The following is a 14885-nucleotide window of genomic DNA, read 5'->3' on the forward strand; positions in this document are numbered from 1 at the left end:
AACCCTGCTACAAACCCAAATGTCAGCTTGGGTAACACAAATACTCGACCTAATAATATCACACAAAATATCAAAAGCACTTTAACCTGTTCCTCTACCAATGTTATTTATGCAAATTTTTTCCAACAATGCCCATTTCTGTTTTAGAACAGAAATGTTCTAGAATAGGACAAACGGGACAATCTCTATGGACATAAGTCAGACATCAGGAATGGCAGCACAGAGAAACTTGTTTCACATTATTTTAATTTACCAGGATATTCCACAGACAATTTGAAAGTGGCCATCCTAGAAAAAAGAAGTTACAGAACAAGAATCCAGAGAGAAACAGCTGAGATAAAATATATACACATGTTAGACTCACGTATCAAAGGACTTAATATAAACCAAGGCTTTTTGGTTACTACAAGATGTAAATATTACAAATATTATACTGTACTGAATCTCCCAGATATTTTCCTCCCTTAACAAAGCCACCTTAGAAATTTCTATGGTAAAACAGATTACGCTCTGTTCTTGAGGTCATCCATTGTCTGGGGTAATTCACACACTACTGCAACTGATTCCCCTTCATGGATTGCTGCCTTGTCGTGCGCGAAGGGGCTTGTGTAATTCAGAGAAGCTATGGGCTATGCCATGCAGGGACACCCAAGATGGACAGGTCCTAGTGGATAGTTTGGACTAAACGTGATCCACTTGGAGCAGGAATTGGTAAACCACTCCAGTATCTTTGTCAAGAAAACTCCATGGACAGAAACAAAAGGCTAAAAGATATGACACTGGAAGATGAGCCCCTCAGGTTGGAAGATGTCCAACACGCTACTGAGGAAGAGCAGAGGACAAATACAAGGAACTCCAGAACTAATGAAGTGGTTGGGCTAAAGCAGGAAGAACACTCAGCTGCAGACGTGCATGGAAGTGAAAGGAAAGTCCGATCTTGCAAAGAAAAATACTGCATAGGAATGTAAGATTTATGAACCTTGGTAAGTTGGATGTGGTCAAACAGGAGATGGTAAGAATAAACATCCTGGGCATCAGTGAACTAAAATGGACGGGAATGGGTGAATTCAGACAATTATCATATTGTGGGCAAGAATCCCGTAGAAGAAATGGAGTAGCCCGCAGAGTCAACAAAAGAGTGGGAAAAGATGTACTGGGATATACAGTAATCTCAAAAATTATAGAATGATTTCAATACGAATCCAAGGCAGACCTTTCAACATCACAGTCATCCAAGTTTATGCACCAACCACCGATGCTGAAGAGGCTGAAACTAACCCGTTCTATGAAGACTTACAACACCTTCTAGAACTGATGAAGCAAACCATGGAAGTCTACAGCCTATTTACCATGTAGAGATGTAAAATATCCAGAAATTTTGAAGCCATATAAAATGGCTTTGGAAAAAAATGGAAAAGCAAACTTTTTTCACCCAAATTTTCTGGTTTTTTTCCATCTCTACTCATGGGAGGTAAAAAAAATTTCTGGAAATTTTTAAGGCAAGTAAAACCGCTTTGGAAAAAAAACGTCTTGAAAACTGTTGTCTTCCCCAATTTTCCTGGGTTTTTTCCCCTCCAGGCATTCCCATCTCTGCTCATGGGTTCCACCAGAGTCACAAGCATGTCATATTGTCAGTAGAGATGTCAAAGCCTGGCCCGGGGGGGGGGGCAGAAAAATTGTGGGGAAAAGAGATGAAATTATGACAAAAGGTTATTTCTCTTTCCCTAAAATGGAAACAATAGTGCTTGTAGGCAGGGCTTTAAAAACACAGTAAGCCTACAGTCCTTTGTGCATTTAGGCTTCAGCCCCTTTAGCTTTACAGTGGTGCCTCGCAAGATGATTTTAATTCGTTCCGCGAAAATCGCCATCTTATGAAAAAAAATCGTCTTGTGAAGTTCCCTATGCGTCGATCTAAAAAAAAATGTCTTGTGAAGCATCAGTCTTAAAAAAAAAAAGTCTTGCAAAGCATCGGTCTCAAAAAAAAAGTCTTGCGAAGCACAGCCATAGAAAAAAGTCTTGTGAGGCACCATAGTGATCACAAAAACCAATCGTCTTGCGGGTTTTTTGTCCCACAAGGCAATCGTCTAGCGAGGCACCACTGTATTGGTTTTACTTCTGAGTGTACACAATCAATTTTCTATAGAAGTGAGACATTCTTAAAGGACATCCTCTAATGCTTTGGGAGAAAAGATCATTCTGACAGGTGGGCCTTTCTTGTAAGGCACTCAGCAAGTGGGGGACAACCTCTGGAGGATGCTGAAGGAGGAGGAGGACACACACACACACACACACCTCCCGTGCAGTTTATGCAGCAACAAGACACCCCTTAGCCTGGAAAACCACATCAGTGTTCTTGCAAGGCGACTGCACAGCGGCTATGCAGGGAATCTGGGTTCAGCAGGTGTCGGAGGCAACGCAGCAATGGTCTGCTAATTCCGCAGGGGGCAGACATGCCTTCTGGAACTCCAAAGGCAAACCAGAGCTCTTAGCTCATCGCAGTCCTCTCTCTCTGCCAGCACTGGGGGGGGGGACTTTGGCATCTTCTGTGCTGCTGATCCCCAATCGAACCCCACCACAGGCCAGGGATTACTGAGCAGGGAGCTGAGGATGGGCAGAGATATTCATCTGAATAGAGTAACTGATCCCCCAGCATCAGTTCTTGCTTTGCCACCCAACTCCCACGAGCCCTTGAGTCAGCAGAACTGTCCACCCATAATGGTGGCTTGTCCCTCTCTCACTTCCTTTTCTTCCTTTTCTCTTTTCAATGCATAAATTGGAAACTCGCCTTGGGCTCTTTTTAGGAGAAAGCTGGGATAAAAAAAATATTTTAAATGAATCAATAAGTAAAACCTGGGACTCATCTTTTAAAATGCTTCTAAAATGCCCTGAAAATGTACATTTTGAAACGAGAAAATGTCTTTCATTGCATTACTTGATAGAGTAACTTTGTTCCCACTCATTACAGTGCTTTTAAAATGTAATGTTATCACATCTCATTGGAAGGAAGGAAGGAAGGAAGGAAGGAAGGAAGGAAGGAAGGAAGGAAGGAATGTATTACATTTAAAAATAAGGAAGTGGATTTGTCCATGAAAGCTCACATTAAAACATAGGAGTTACTTTTTAAGGCTCACATTAAAATGCAGCAGTTACTTTTTTAAAAATTTATTTTGTTTAGCCTTAAATACTGGCAGAGACTAATGCAGTTCCCTCTTCTAAAGGAAAAATAAGTACGAGCTAGGTTAAACCTTTGTTACTCATCTTGAACTGCTGGATAACTCAGTGGTTTAGGTCTCTGACTGCTGAGCGAAAGGTTGAGAGTTCAATTCCCCACTCAGCCTCCTTGACAGGGGCTGGGCTCAATGATCCATAAGGGTCCCTTCCAGCCTTGGAATTCTACGTTATTATATCAAAGCTCTGCGGAGAAGCCTGTAAGGGAATTATGAATGTAACCCCTTTCTGCCATTGCTTCCCGGTAGAGCTGGTATTCACTCAGGCAGAGCATGTTACCATAGTTTCTTGAGACGGAAGGATGGCTACAACCACATCCTGACATGGTACCCCCATCTCTGTTGGCTTCCCCAGTTGTAATAGTGATGTATAAGTTCCTTGGCACAGGGAAACGTCACATGATTGTCATATAAACAACCAAAGAATAGTGATTGATATCGTATCTTGATTGCTTTTTAAATTCTACAGTTAATTGTAAGGGGAATAAATGAAATGAAATGCTGAAGCCCTTCATATGGAAGGGGTGATCAGATGTTGTTCTAGAACCCATTCATTCTTCTTTCCAAATGAATGGGTGCCGGTACAAGATCTCCCTGTGTCTGAGCCAAGGAGAAAAGCATCCGCCAGCTGCTGCCATCTCTAGGCCTTCTGTCTTCCTGGATGCACAGTATTTCCTAGGAGTCGGGAAGAAAAAGGAGGAGAAGGTGGAAGCCATGACTTTTCTCCTCACCGTTCCCCACTTCCATTACTCTGCTATTTCCTCAGTTGGTCAGCCTCAGAGGCCTCAAGACATTGGTACTAAGCTTTGATACTCCCAAAATTAATCTCTAGCCTGTTGGAGTATTTGCAACCACACATGCTGCCTTTAGTAGGTTTCGCCGGGTGGGATCTTTCTAGGTTGGGGTGTCTGTCAGTCTATCCAGCACTTACCAATGGTTCCCTCCTTCCTCTGAATTCAAAGAGAGACCCTGTATCTCTGCTCAGTGTGTCTTTTTGTCTCTCTTCTGTCTTTTGGAAATAGTAAGTCTGATGAAGATAATTTATTATTTCCCTTACTAATGTCTCAGAGCGAGTTATTGAGACTGTAAGTGACAGTGAAAGAGGAAAAGCGGTGGACTACTCTGGAGAACTTGAAGCTATTCTGCTCTGCAAATTCCTGCACTTCTCCTGCACAGCCAGGGGAGGAGAGGGAGGCTGTGTTAGAAAAATTCAAAACTCTGCAACATAGCCTCCCCATACTGTTTTCTCCTGAGGATGCTGGGGAAAGGATTTTTTTATTTTTTATTTTTACTAGAGATGGCTGAGGTGCACCTGAGTTATGGAACCAGGGAGAGTTGTCGTGAGTGATGAAGAGGAGGAGGAAAGCTGATTGCAGCAGTGTCTGGCTCGGATCGTGGAGAGTGGGTGACAGCCGGGGTAACCACCTCGGGTCAATAGCTCGGCTGGATTGGCGTTCTATGCTCTGATTTAAAGAAGCTGCATGGAAAAATAAGTTTTCTGTTTTGCTGAGCTTTAGCTACAGTTTTAGGCTCCACATGGAGCCTAAAAAAGAAGATAAAGGGGTTACATGGCAGCTCCCTGGCTGGGCTTTAAACACAGGCCTGCAGAAAGGCTTCTAGTATTTTTCCAAAGGAACAGAGGTCACTGGGCTTCTGGAGCTGAGGCCTTCCTTATAAGGAGAGCGTTCAGTTTATTCTCGTACACCACCAGTATGCATTCAGAAGGCAGCCCTTGATCATGGCCATGTTGGAAGACCCACTTCAACCCATGGGGGCTCATGGGAAATGCGCCCTCTGGGCCCCATTAGAGAAAACGTCACCTGTCCAGCCCTTAACCATTCCGATCATGTCAGAGGGGAAATTTAAGACTTCCAGAATGCCCCGGAGTTGCGCAGCGCCAGCCCACAGGACAGGAGAGGACATTTTCTCTCTTAATCCTAGCAGGTGACCGGATTGTGCAAGAGGGCTGTTTGCCCTTGTAACATCATCCTCGCTGGGCCCCCGAACAGCAGATGCTATTCTTATTCATCGCAAGGCCTAAGCCTTTTCAGCACCTTGGGATTTGCTGCGATCATAAATCCCCCAACAGTAAATTGCCAAATAATTACTCGGTTTACACTTGCATGTCTTTAAGTGATTGTCAGCAGCAGGTTAATAACGCCGGGTGGCTGCTCCAAGTAGCCTTGTGGGCGTGGGAGAATTGCTTTCGCCTTGACACTCAGGCTCTGAGGGTGCAGCTAATTTTCAAGAAAGGGTTTTTCTTTGGGTTTCTGCCTCCTATAGAGAAGACATCATACCTTCAGAAAAGCACCCAATCATAGATAACAGCACATAATTCTAAGTTGCGCATGAAACCGCAACACTTCAGAGTTCCAGAGGATGATAGCAAGGCAGACTAAGTGGCATCAAATTGACAGATCTCCCGTTCATAACTGCAGTCATTGTTCCCATTTTAACCACTGAGCGGTGCCTTGATTGTGAAATTACTGTCGGCAGGATTTGATAATTTCGGTGTCATTGCTATCAGCAGCAGCATCTTAGAACTACAGAGCTGTGGATGATCGAGTCCAGCCCCTGGTATTTCATCAGAGTTTAGGACCGTTTCTCCCGTCTCCATCAAGTCACTCATGGAAGGGGTGGGAGAGGTGGAGACTGACTCTTTCGCACACCTGGCTGTGGTGCCAGAAGCTAGAATACCTCAGGATGTGCAGGAGATATACTTCAGAGGGACCAAGGGCTTCTGCAACAGCTGTATGCATTTTCCTGTCTGTCCAAATTTCATTTTGATCTTGGCTCTAGGTAGCCATTTCTTTCTTCCACTCACTCATTCATTCATTCATTCATTCATTTCAATACTGGCCACCTAGTGGCACACTACTGCTTTGTGCAGATCACAATACATAAAAATGCCCTACCTTGACCAAAAAGATGAACAATCCAAGAAGCAGCCCCTTGGTGGCAGCAAAATTACAGTATTTGTCCGTTTATAAGACGCACACCTCCCCCACTTTTCTAACCCAAAAATTAAGAAATCTGAGCTCTGAGTATTCAGCCTCTGGGCTCAGAATGTCAGACATTAGGAGCCCCTGTTGCATCTGAGCCTACAGGTTCCACGTCCAACGAGGTGTGTTCCAGTTGGTTTGTTCAGCATCAGCTGATTTCAGTTCCATAAGGCTCATGATTGGAGGAAGTTAAGCCTAGTGACTGAAGGAAGCCTGTTTACAGAGGCAAGGTATGGGCCGTTTTGTTGTCTCCGTGTTCTCAGCTTACTTCCGTGTGAAAGACGCCTCTCAATTTTTAGTGCAAAGATTTCAGGAAAAAGTAGTGCCTTATACATGGAAAAATACAGTAAAAAACAGAAGCATAAGAATCTACCATGGGGGCAGGCTATTCTGGAAAGTTCTGTTTTTACAAGCTTTCAGAAAGCTAGAAGGCTGACTCCCAACACTTGTCTGAACCATCCCATGAGACTATAAGTGTTAGGTTGTGTTAGCTTTAGACCCAGAAATCTCAGGGAATGCCTGCTGACCTGGTGGCATTTCTGAGGAACCTTCAGTGGTGCCAACACATAACAAAGTAGGTCAAGAAGGGCTACTGGAGATTCAGTGGCTCACAAACCTGAGAAACTGGAGCCCCCCAAGTCTAAAACCCCCTAATCGATATCATACCCCAGTAAATTTAGCTATATAGAAGGAGGAGGGCACAGTCTAAAACTATTCCTCTTTTCCTCAGCCAAGCGTTACAAATCTTGTAGGAAAGGAACATCTGCTGAATGTTGAGGTGCTGTCCTTGATGTTTTTATTCCAAACTCCAAACTGTATCTAGAAGAATGATGTTCTGATTTCCATATCCAACAAGCCATGCTGGAGCCCAATGGGGTTGCCATGGAAACATTGGCCCATTGGTAGAGATGGTTCATGGGTTCTTTCCAGGCTCCTCACGGACACTGGAAGGTTCTGGAAGGAGCAGTGATGGTCCAGAAAATAAATTTTCTAAGTGGTGGTTTGATATCAGATTCCTGGTATTTTCACAAGTCATCATCACCATCATCAATGCATCCCCAAAAGCCCATCTCGAGTACAATTTATTGGGCAGAAAGACAAATCATAAATTAAATAAATTAATACAAGCATGAGCTGGTACTTCAAGGAGAGGTACTTTTATTTAGGGAGCAGGTGGTCTTCCCTGACGAGGGAAAGCTAACAGCTGCCATCACAAACTAGTTGACAGCTGCTTTCAAAGGCAGCTACACAGCTTGAATGGAAGGCACAGCAATGACTGAAAAGTTTTTTCTCTCTCTCTCCAAGAGACCTGCTGATTTTGAATTCTGAAGTCTGTTTGTGCCATTTCTTCTTTTGGATCACGGTTATATTTTACAACATCTTATAACTAAAGATGGGCTGCTTTTTGTGCCTTTCATAGATTTATATGTGCCATTTGACTCCGAAATAAAGGTTGCCTCTGGAAAAAGTTGCCAAATAAAAATAATGAATGACCCGAAATTATTATTACAGTGGTGCCCTGCACGATGACAATAATCAGTCCCACTGACATCGCTGTTTAGCGAAAGCGTCGTCATGTGAAATCAGTTTCCCCATTGGAATGCATAGAAACCCGGTTTAATGCATTCCAATGGGGAAAATACCTCATTGTCCAGTGAAGATCACCCATAGGGAAGTCATTTTTCGAGCGCCGATCAGCTGTAAAAATGGCTGCCCTGTGAAGCATGGGTCCGGAAAACACAGGGCAGCCATTTTGCGAAGCCGACGATCAGCGGAAAAATCGTCGTCTTGCAAACAAACGGTTCACGAAGCACGGACCTAATCAACGTCCAGAGAAAATCCTCCCTTTTAGCGATCGCAAAAAGTCATCATTATGCAGATTCGTCATTTAGTGGGGTCGTCGTCTTGCGAGGTACCACTGTACTACAAAAAGTACCTTATTCCAAAACCAATTCTGAGAATAGGTTCAAATTTTGCCCTTACAGATCCTATCCCAACATATGAAGGGATCCAGATGGGTTGTATTTTAGCACCATTTCTTTTTAATTTTTAAATTAAAGATATGGTGTCATTTTTATGTAACCAGAATTATTATATGCCCAAGAATGTAAACAGAGAGGCAAATATATTATTGTACGTTGATGATATGATACTCTCTCTACATCCCAAATGGGCAGGACAAGACTTTCGAGACATTTCATTATCTTAATATTGTAGCACAATGATCTCTTGATAGAGCTATAAGCATATTGCATACCATTTATCCTGAATGTTGGTGAAAGAAATTCTCCTCAGAAAGTGAAGCAAACCTGACTCCCTTGGATGTGTTTGTTAGATAAGGATGACAAACCTTTTTAACAGTTCAGCTTGGAAATACCGTAATAAGTTACAAAAACCAAACTGAAACTTACAAACATCTAGATTAACTAATTTAACCTAGTTATGTCTAGTTTCCACAGGATGGAATGCGGTTGAGATCCTCTGTAGTGACACAGCATGGCATGCTGGACTGAGATGCCAGGGGGCCACATTCCTTCCAACTCTAATAGGCTCTCAGATTCTATTTTATTCTAAATGGACTGTTGTAAACAGAGTGATGGGCCTTTGCTTTGATCTAGCAAGGTAGTTCTTATGATAGATATTAAATTATATAATTTATAGAGTTTGGAAAGCTTATTTTTTACTGGATGATAACGCCAAACAACTTCCCTCACCAGAGGTTGTCCACAAAATTAACTTTTCTATGACGCCCTGATTTTGCACAAAATGGCCAAAATCCTGTTTGTGTGAAATTACCCAGTGCAAATCAAATGACAATGGCCTCATAGCCCCCTTCCAACTCCATTATTCTATAATTCTATGTCATCATCTGGCACTGGTCATATTTAGATTAAAATAATTAAACATTTCCTGCCCCCTCCCTTCAGATTCAAAGTCCCTCTAAAGGTCCATTTTGCATTGGGCAAGATTTTGGGAGCCTTGGGACCGGAGAAGGAAGTCTTTAACAGTAAAAGAAAAAAAAAAACACTTCTGATGGTCCCAATCCTGGTGGCAGTGATCCAGCAGCAGCTGTTTTTGACTATTAAAGGCTTTCCTCATCTCAGGGGTTCTAAAGGCTTCCCTGGCCAAAAAACAGGGCGGGGCATGGAGGCTTTCTATTAGTTTAAATTAAATATTGGTGATTATCTTCTGGCTTGCACTGTATTACTTTAGAAGAGTGTACCATAAATTATAAGAAATACAGTTAAATGTATTGTTATGATTTTTTTTTGTATTGGTGATGAGAAGAAGGGAGAAAATTGGAAATAAATAAATGGAAACCAAACTTTTAAAAACTTTTTTTTGTTGGTCTTGGTGCATTTGGGGGTGGTTGTCCTGCTTATCCTACTGCATGGGACCCTGGCCCTAAAATATCACCTTAATGGTTCCCATTTCCTACACCCAAACCTACTGTATCATGAAGCAACCACCCAGCTTCTCGATCGTGCAGACTCTTAGCAGCGGCTTTTATTTGATACATGACATTTGCTGCAATTTTCCGACCTGTTTTCCAGAAAAGTAGTTACATAAAACCAGGCTGATTAGCCTCGGGGCAGGTAGCTCCCTGTTCAGTTTATTATAAATCTTGTGCCTGATTACATCATGGCAGAAAATTGAAACGCAAGTCAGATGGTTAAGGCATCAGCAGCCACACTGTGGAGACTCAACAATGCAAGCCTTCCCCCAGTGACCCATCTCGACCTTTCTTGGGCTGATAATAAAAAAGTGACATCATGTGCAAACAAGTTTTAAATGCAAACCAGGTGCAAAGAGCTGGCTGGGTGTATTATGGGCTGCTGAGTGAACTGCCAACAAGTCAGAAGCTGGGCTCAGATTTTCATTATTCTGAAGGAATTGCTCCCAGGTACGATGTGAAGTCAGTTTCTGGGGTGCATTGCTGACCCCAACATGAATTATGAAGCAGCGATGCTATACGTATGAAAAAAAATCTCTGCATCAAGAAAGCTAGCGCGGCAGGGTGAAGGGCAGTAGAAAAAATATTGAGGTGGCAGAATGGATCACATTACATTAGGCTACAGATAGGTGTCATGCTCGAATATTCCTCTTTGTTTTTAAACCCTTACCACAAAAATAAGTTACTTTTGTCTCTGTGGTACTTTTCTCCTTGCATGAGGTTTTAAAAACATTAAAAGAATTAAATTAAAATTACAATTCTGCAGTGGCACTCTGAAGCATGCTACTACCTTTTGCCCTCTTGATGCAGAAGTTCAGCCCAAGGGGAGGGCCAAAATATTTCACTTCTGGCTACCAGCTGCAAATGCCAGGAACCACAACTAAAAAGATCCCAAGTTCAGTCCATGGGTTTTTTGCAAAGGGTGCTGCTTTCCGGTGTTTACTATCCTTGCTGGGCTAAGTGGATAAGTAGACTGGCCTAGCATACGGCAGCTTCCTAGATTCTTATGGCCGACAGAACAAACATCACACAACCTGCAATCAGAAGATTAGCTCCCATATTTAAAATATTTTCAAGTCCTTTTCTCCAGCTTCTCAAACCCAGACAAAAGAACCACCCTATAGCAACCTCAAAGTATTTCTGCGACCCATCTACACGGCAATAAGTGGTGGCTCAGGTCAGATTTGTGCTGGATCACTAGAAAGTTAGGAACAAAACAAGCTTTCAAGATTTTTTAGCAGTATTCTTCAGCAGAGTTTTAATATCTTAGCAAAAATCTTCGTATGCAGAAACTCAAAAGCTCACCTTTAAAAAAAAACTATTTGATAATCCTTGTAAAGCATTGCACATTACATAAACCTTTGTTTGTGTGGACGGATCCCACAGTTGCCCTTCCCCTTTTGCTGATAAAAACCATGGTAAAACCATGAATAAGCTGTATGGTACAAATCCCAATCCAAGAGGAGGGCATCTTGCCTGATGTACACTTCTGCTAGGACTCAAAAGCACATCTCGTTTGGAACGTTTTAGTAGTCCAATAAAGTTATTACACACCCCGCAACAAAAGTATTTCTGTCGTTTTACGGGGATCTCCCTCTCCGTGTCTGTCTGCCGTCAAGATAACCAGCAGATCCATCTGCCCGGCAGCGTGACTGAAATTTTATAGCCCCCATAAAGGTGTGAATTGCCTCCATATAGTTTTAACAGAGTGTCATTTTCAAAGGCGAGGCTAATCATTTACACCCGCAGGGATATTTTTTTTTAAGCTGTCTACACACTTTGGGCAGACCTTCAGATATTTTGGACTACCACTCCCAGAATTCATGCCCATGCCTGATGGGAGCTGGAGCCCCAAAACACGTAATAAGTACCAAATTGGGTGATGTAGATGGAATGTATTAATTTTATTTATTTATTGGATTTCTATCCCACCCATCTAGACCAAAGGTCTTATCTGGGCAGTTGGTATGCAGAGGAATGTTCCTTTCCTGCACCGTATCAAGTTGATGTCTTTGATAACAACCCAACTTATAGATTAGTTCTAACATGTAACATAGTGACCTTCGAGTCATTTTTATACCTCAGAGACTGGTTGTTTAATTGATACTGGATTGCCAACTTTTTTCCCCTTTGGCTGGGCTCCTCTTACAGCTTTAGTAAAAACAAAGCAAAGGGTGTTGCTTTTATAGCATCCCAGCTTAAAGCTTTCTCTGGGTAGTTTACAGTATAGTTATGAAGGCTACACAGCAAGCTGGGTACTCAATTTACTAGTCAACCTCTAGCTGGCTATCTGAGGCCAGGATCAAAGTCAGGTCATGAGTAGAGTCTTGACTGTAGTACTGCAGTTTAACCACTGTGCCACGAGGCTTTCGTAGCTGTAGGTAAGAAAGAAGCTAGTGAAATATCTCCCAGTATAGGGCTCAAGCTGTACCCCTAGACATGTTTAATGGGGCTCACCCCAGGTACGTTTGCATAGCAGCCTTTACATGGGACATACTTTTCCTGCTGATTTGTGCTTCTCATGCAGCTGTTAAAAGATGCAGGAACTGGACAAAGAGTGAAGGGCAAACTTGATTGTCCCTTACGATTGTGTACAGTACACAGAACTTTGCTGTATATAGGGTGTACCCATCAGGGGTTGGGTGTTTCTTTCTTTTTTCTTTTTTTGCTTCCTTCTGGCAGGACTATTTCTGTCGTTTAACAGCTGGTCAAGAGGCACAAATCCGGATGCTTAGTTATTTGCACCCCTGACTCTCTAAGCCAGGAGGAAAGTTTTGCTTGTAGATCTCTGATGATCTCCGAGTCATCAAAAGCAGAAGAGCCTAGCTAGACAAATAAGGAGCGGTGGCTCATTCTTCACGTGGTTTCCCCTCCTGTTGCAGGGACACTCTTAAGTACAGGCAGGATGTGAGACTTGTTTAGGGCATGAACCCACACCTGATGCGGGCAGTGGTTAAGCCTGGAGCTTTAGGCTAACAGCAGAATGGAGATTCAGCTTGCAGAACGGCTGACCCACCCAGCTTAATGCAAGTTCGTGGTTGTTTACCACGGCCTGCTGTGTTCAGCAACGCCCCCACGACACAGGACTCTTTTCTGCATCTCTCCCCCACCCCCACCCCCCGGCCAAGCAGAAATATGCCTGTTTCAAAGAAAGGCCAAATGGGGAGGTGTGTGTGTGCACATGGCCTGTGCTTCTTTGTTTGAAGAACTGGGGTGTGATATCCAGTCCACAGCTGCCTCAGCTATAACTTTTAAACCACCACCATATTCCTTGCAGCTCTCCTCACTTACATCTAAGAAAGACGTGCCTGGTGAAATCAATTTTACCAAGAACTTTTGGACTTGTTAGGGAATTTAACCTGGGACCGCCAAGTCTTGAACCAACTTTGGCCATTAGAGTAGACTGCTGTTGATACACAGATTGCTATTTTCAGGGTTACTTCCGTCCTCTTTTTCCAAAATCAGCTAATGTTCTACCTCTGAATGAAATTGCAGAAACAATGAAGAGTAAGTTTTCAAAAAGCGCAAGTTACCAGCTCTCAGAAGTTACACCTTTCAAAAGCCACAAGTTCTGAAAAGCTGTACTTTGCTATTATAAATGACCCCAATCCCCTACAGCAGAGACACTGTAAATCAGCACCTCCATTTACTATTGGTATATAATTATCAGAGTAGCCTTGATGAATGGGATCAGGGTCCATGAACACTCCTGCGTTCATTCACAGAGGAGAGAAGCACTGAAACTGCATCATCAGGCTACGAAGTCAAACAGTCCTAACTTGAAATGTAGAGGTATGTGTATGTGCTTGTTCCCCAGCAAATGCTATTCAGAGGTCTATTGCCCATGAAGCTGGAAGGTCCATATAGTAATCACAACAGTGGCCATTTATCAACCCTGTAGGAGGTTGTGTTCTATTTAGATGGTGCAGAGCTGTTTTACTAAGCCTGACATATCCCACGTTGTGTACCGCAAGATGAATATAATTGTCTCTGGCTTATTTACATTAGCTTGCATTGTGGCACCATGAGCTGTCTGCTCACTGCAGAACATAACTGAGCTGATCCAAAGTTTTATGCTGAGATTCCAGCTAATCTATCTGCCTCCTGAATTCCAAGCTGGTTTAAGAATTTAGATGCCCTTCTTAGGAAGCAACAAATATTCAGCATCAACAGATCCAAAGCTTTCTGAAGTTAAGCAAAGAGGAAAAAATGCAAAGGGGAAAAAAACACATCCCATAACAAAACAAAACAAGAAAGATGTACGATTAGGCCTTAGAATACAAGGCAACATGGAATAGCTGATTTACAGCTGTCTTCACTTTTTTCACAAGGTGCGTCCTTCTGACCATCTGTTATCTATTTAAGATTTTTATCCGACAGACCAAGACAGCTGAACATTAACTGCATAACTAAGCCGGTGAAATCTGGAGAATTAAGAGATCCTGGGAAAGGAAGCCAGTGATGGCAATCACTTGTCATAAATACGGAGTGAACATTTTGACTGTCTTTTATCTGAGTGCTGTTCACATTAACCAGCTCCGATCAGAGCAAAAGCAGAGAAATATTTTTCAAATGTATATATGCAGGAAAACACAGCACAGCTGGATTGGTATCACTAGCTGTATTTTAAATACATTTAAATGTATCCAACAGCAGACAAATTCGTGCTGGTGTGAATAGTGGGTCTGTGACTTTGCTCTAATTGCTAAGAAAACGTACAAAGCAAAGCAAAGTTTGCTGCTTATATACCACTCCATAGTGCTTCAAGCACTTTCAGGAAGCAACAGTTAGAACTGGATATGGAACAACTGATTGGTACAAAATTGGGAAAGGAGTACGACAAGGCTGTATATTGTCTCCCTGCTTATTTAACTTATATGCAGAATACATCATGCCAAAGGCTGGACTGGAGGAATCCTGAGCCGGAATTGAGATTGCGGGAAGAAATATCAATAACCTCCAGAAAATGAGGAGGAATTAAAGAACCTTCTAATGAGGGTGAGAGTGCCAAAATGGTCTGGTCACTGGTCCCATCACCTCCTGGCAAATAGAAGGGGAAGATATGAAGACAATGACAGATTTTACCTTCTTGGGCTCCATGATCACTGCAGATGGTGACAGCAGCCACGAAATTAAAAGATTCCTGCTTCTTGGGAGAAAAGCAATCACAAACCTAGACAGCATCTTAAAAAGCAGAAATCT

The sequence above is a fragment of the Pogona vitticeps genome, chromosome 1 (assembly GCF_051106095.1).
Source record: "Pogona vitticeps strain Pit_001003342236 chromosome 1, PviZW2.1, whole genome shotgun sequence".
In the NCBI taxonomy this organism is placed as follows: domain Eukaryota; kingdom Metazoa; phylum Chordata; class Lepidosauria; order Squamata; family Agamidae; genus Pogona; species Pogona vitticeps.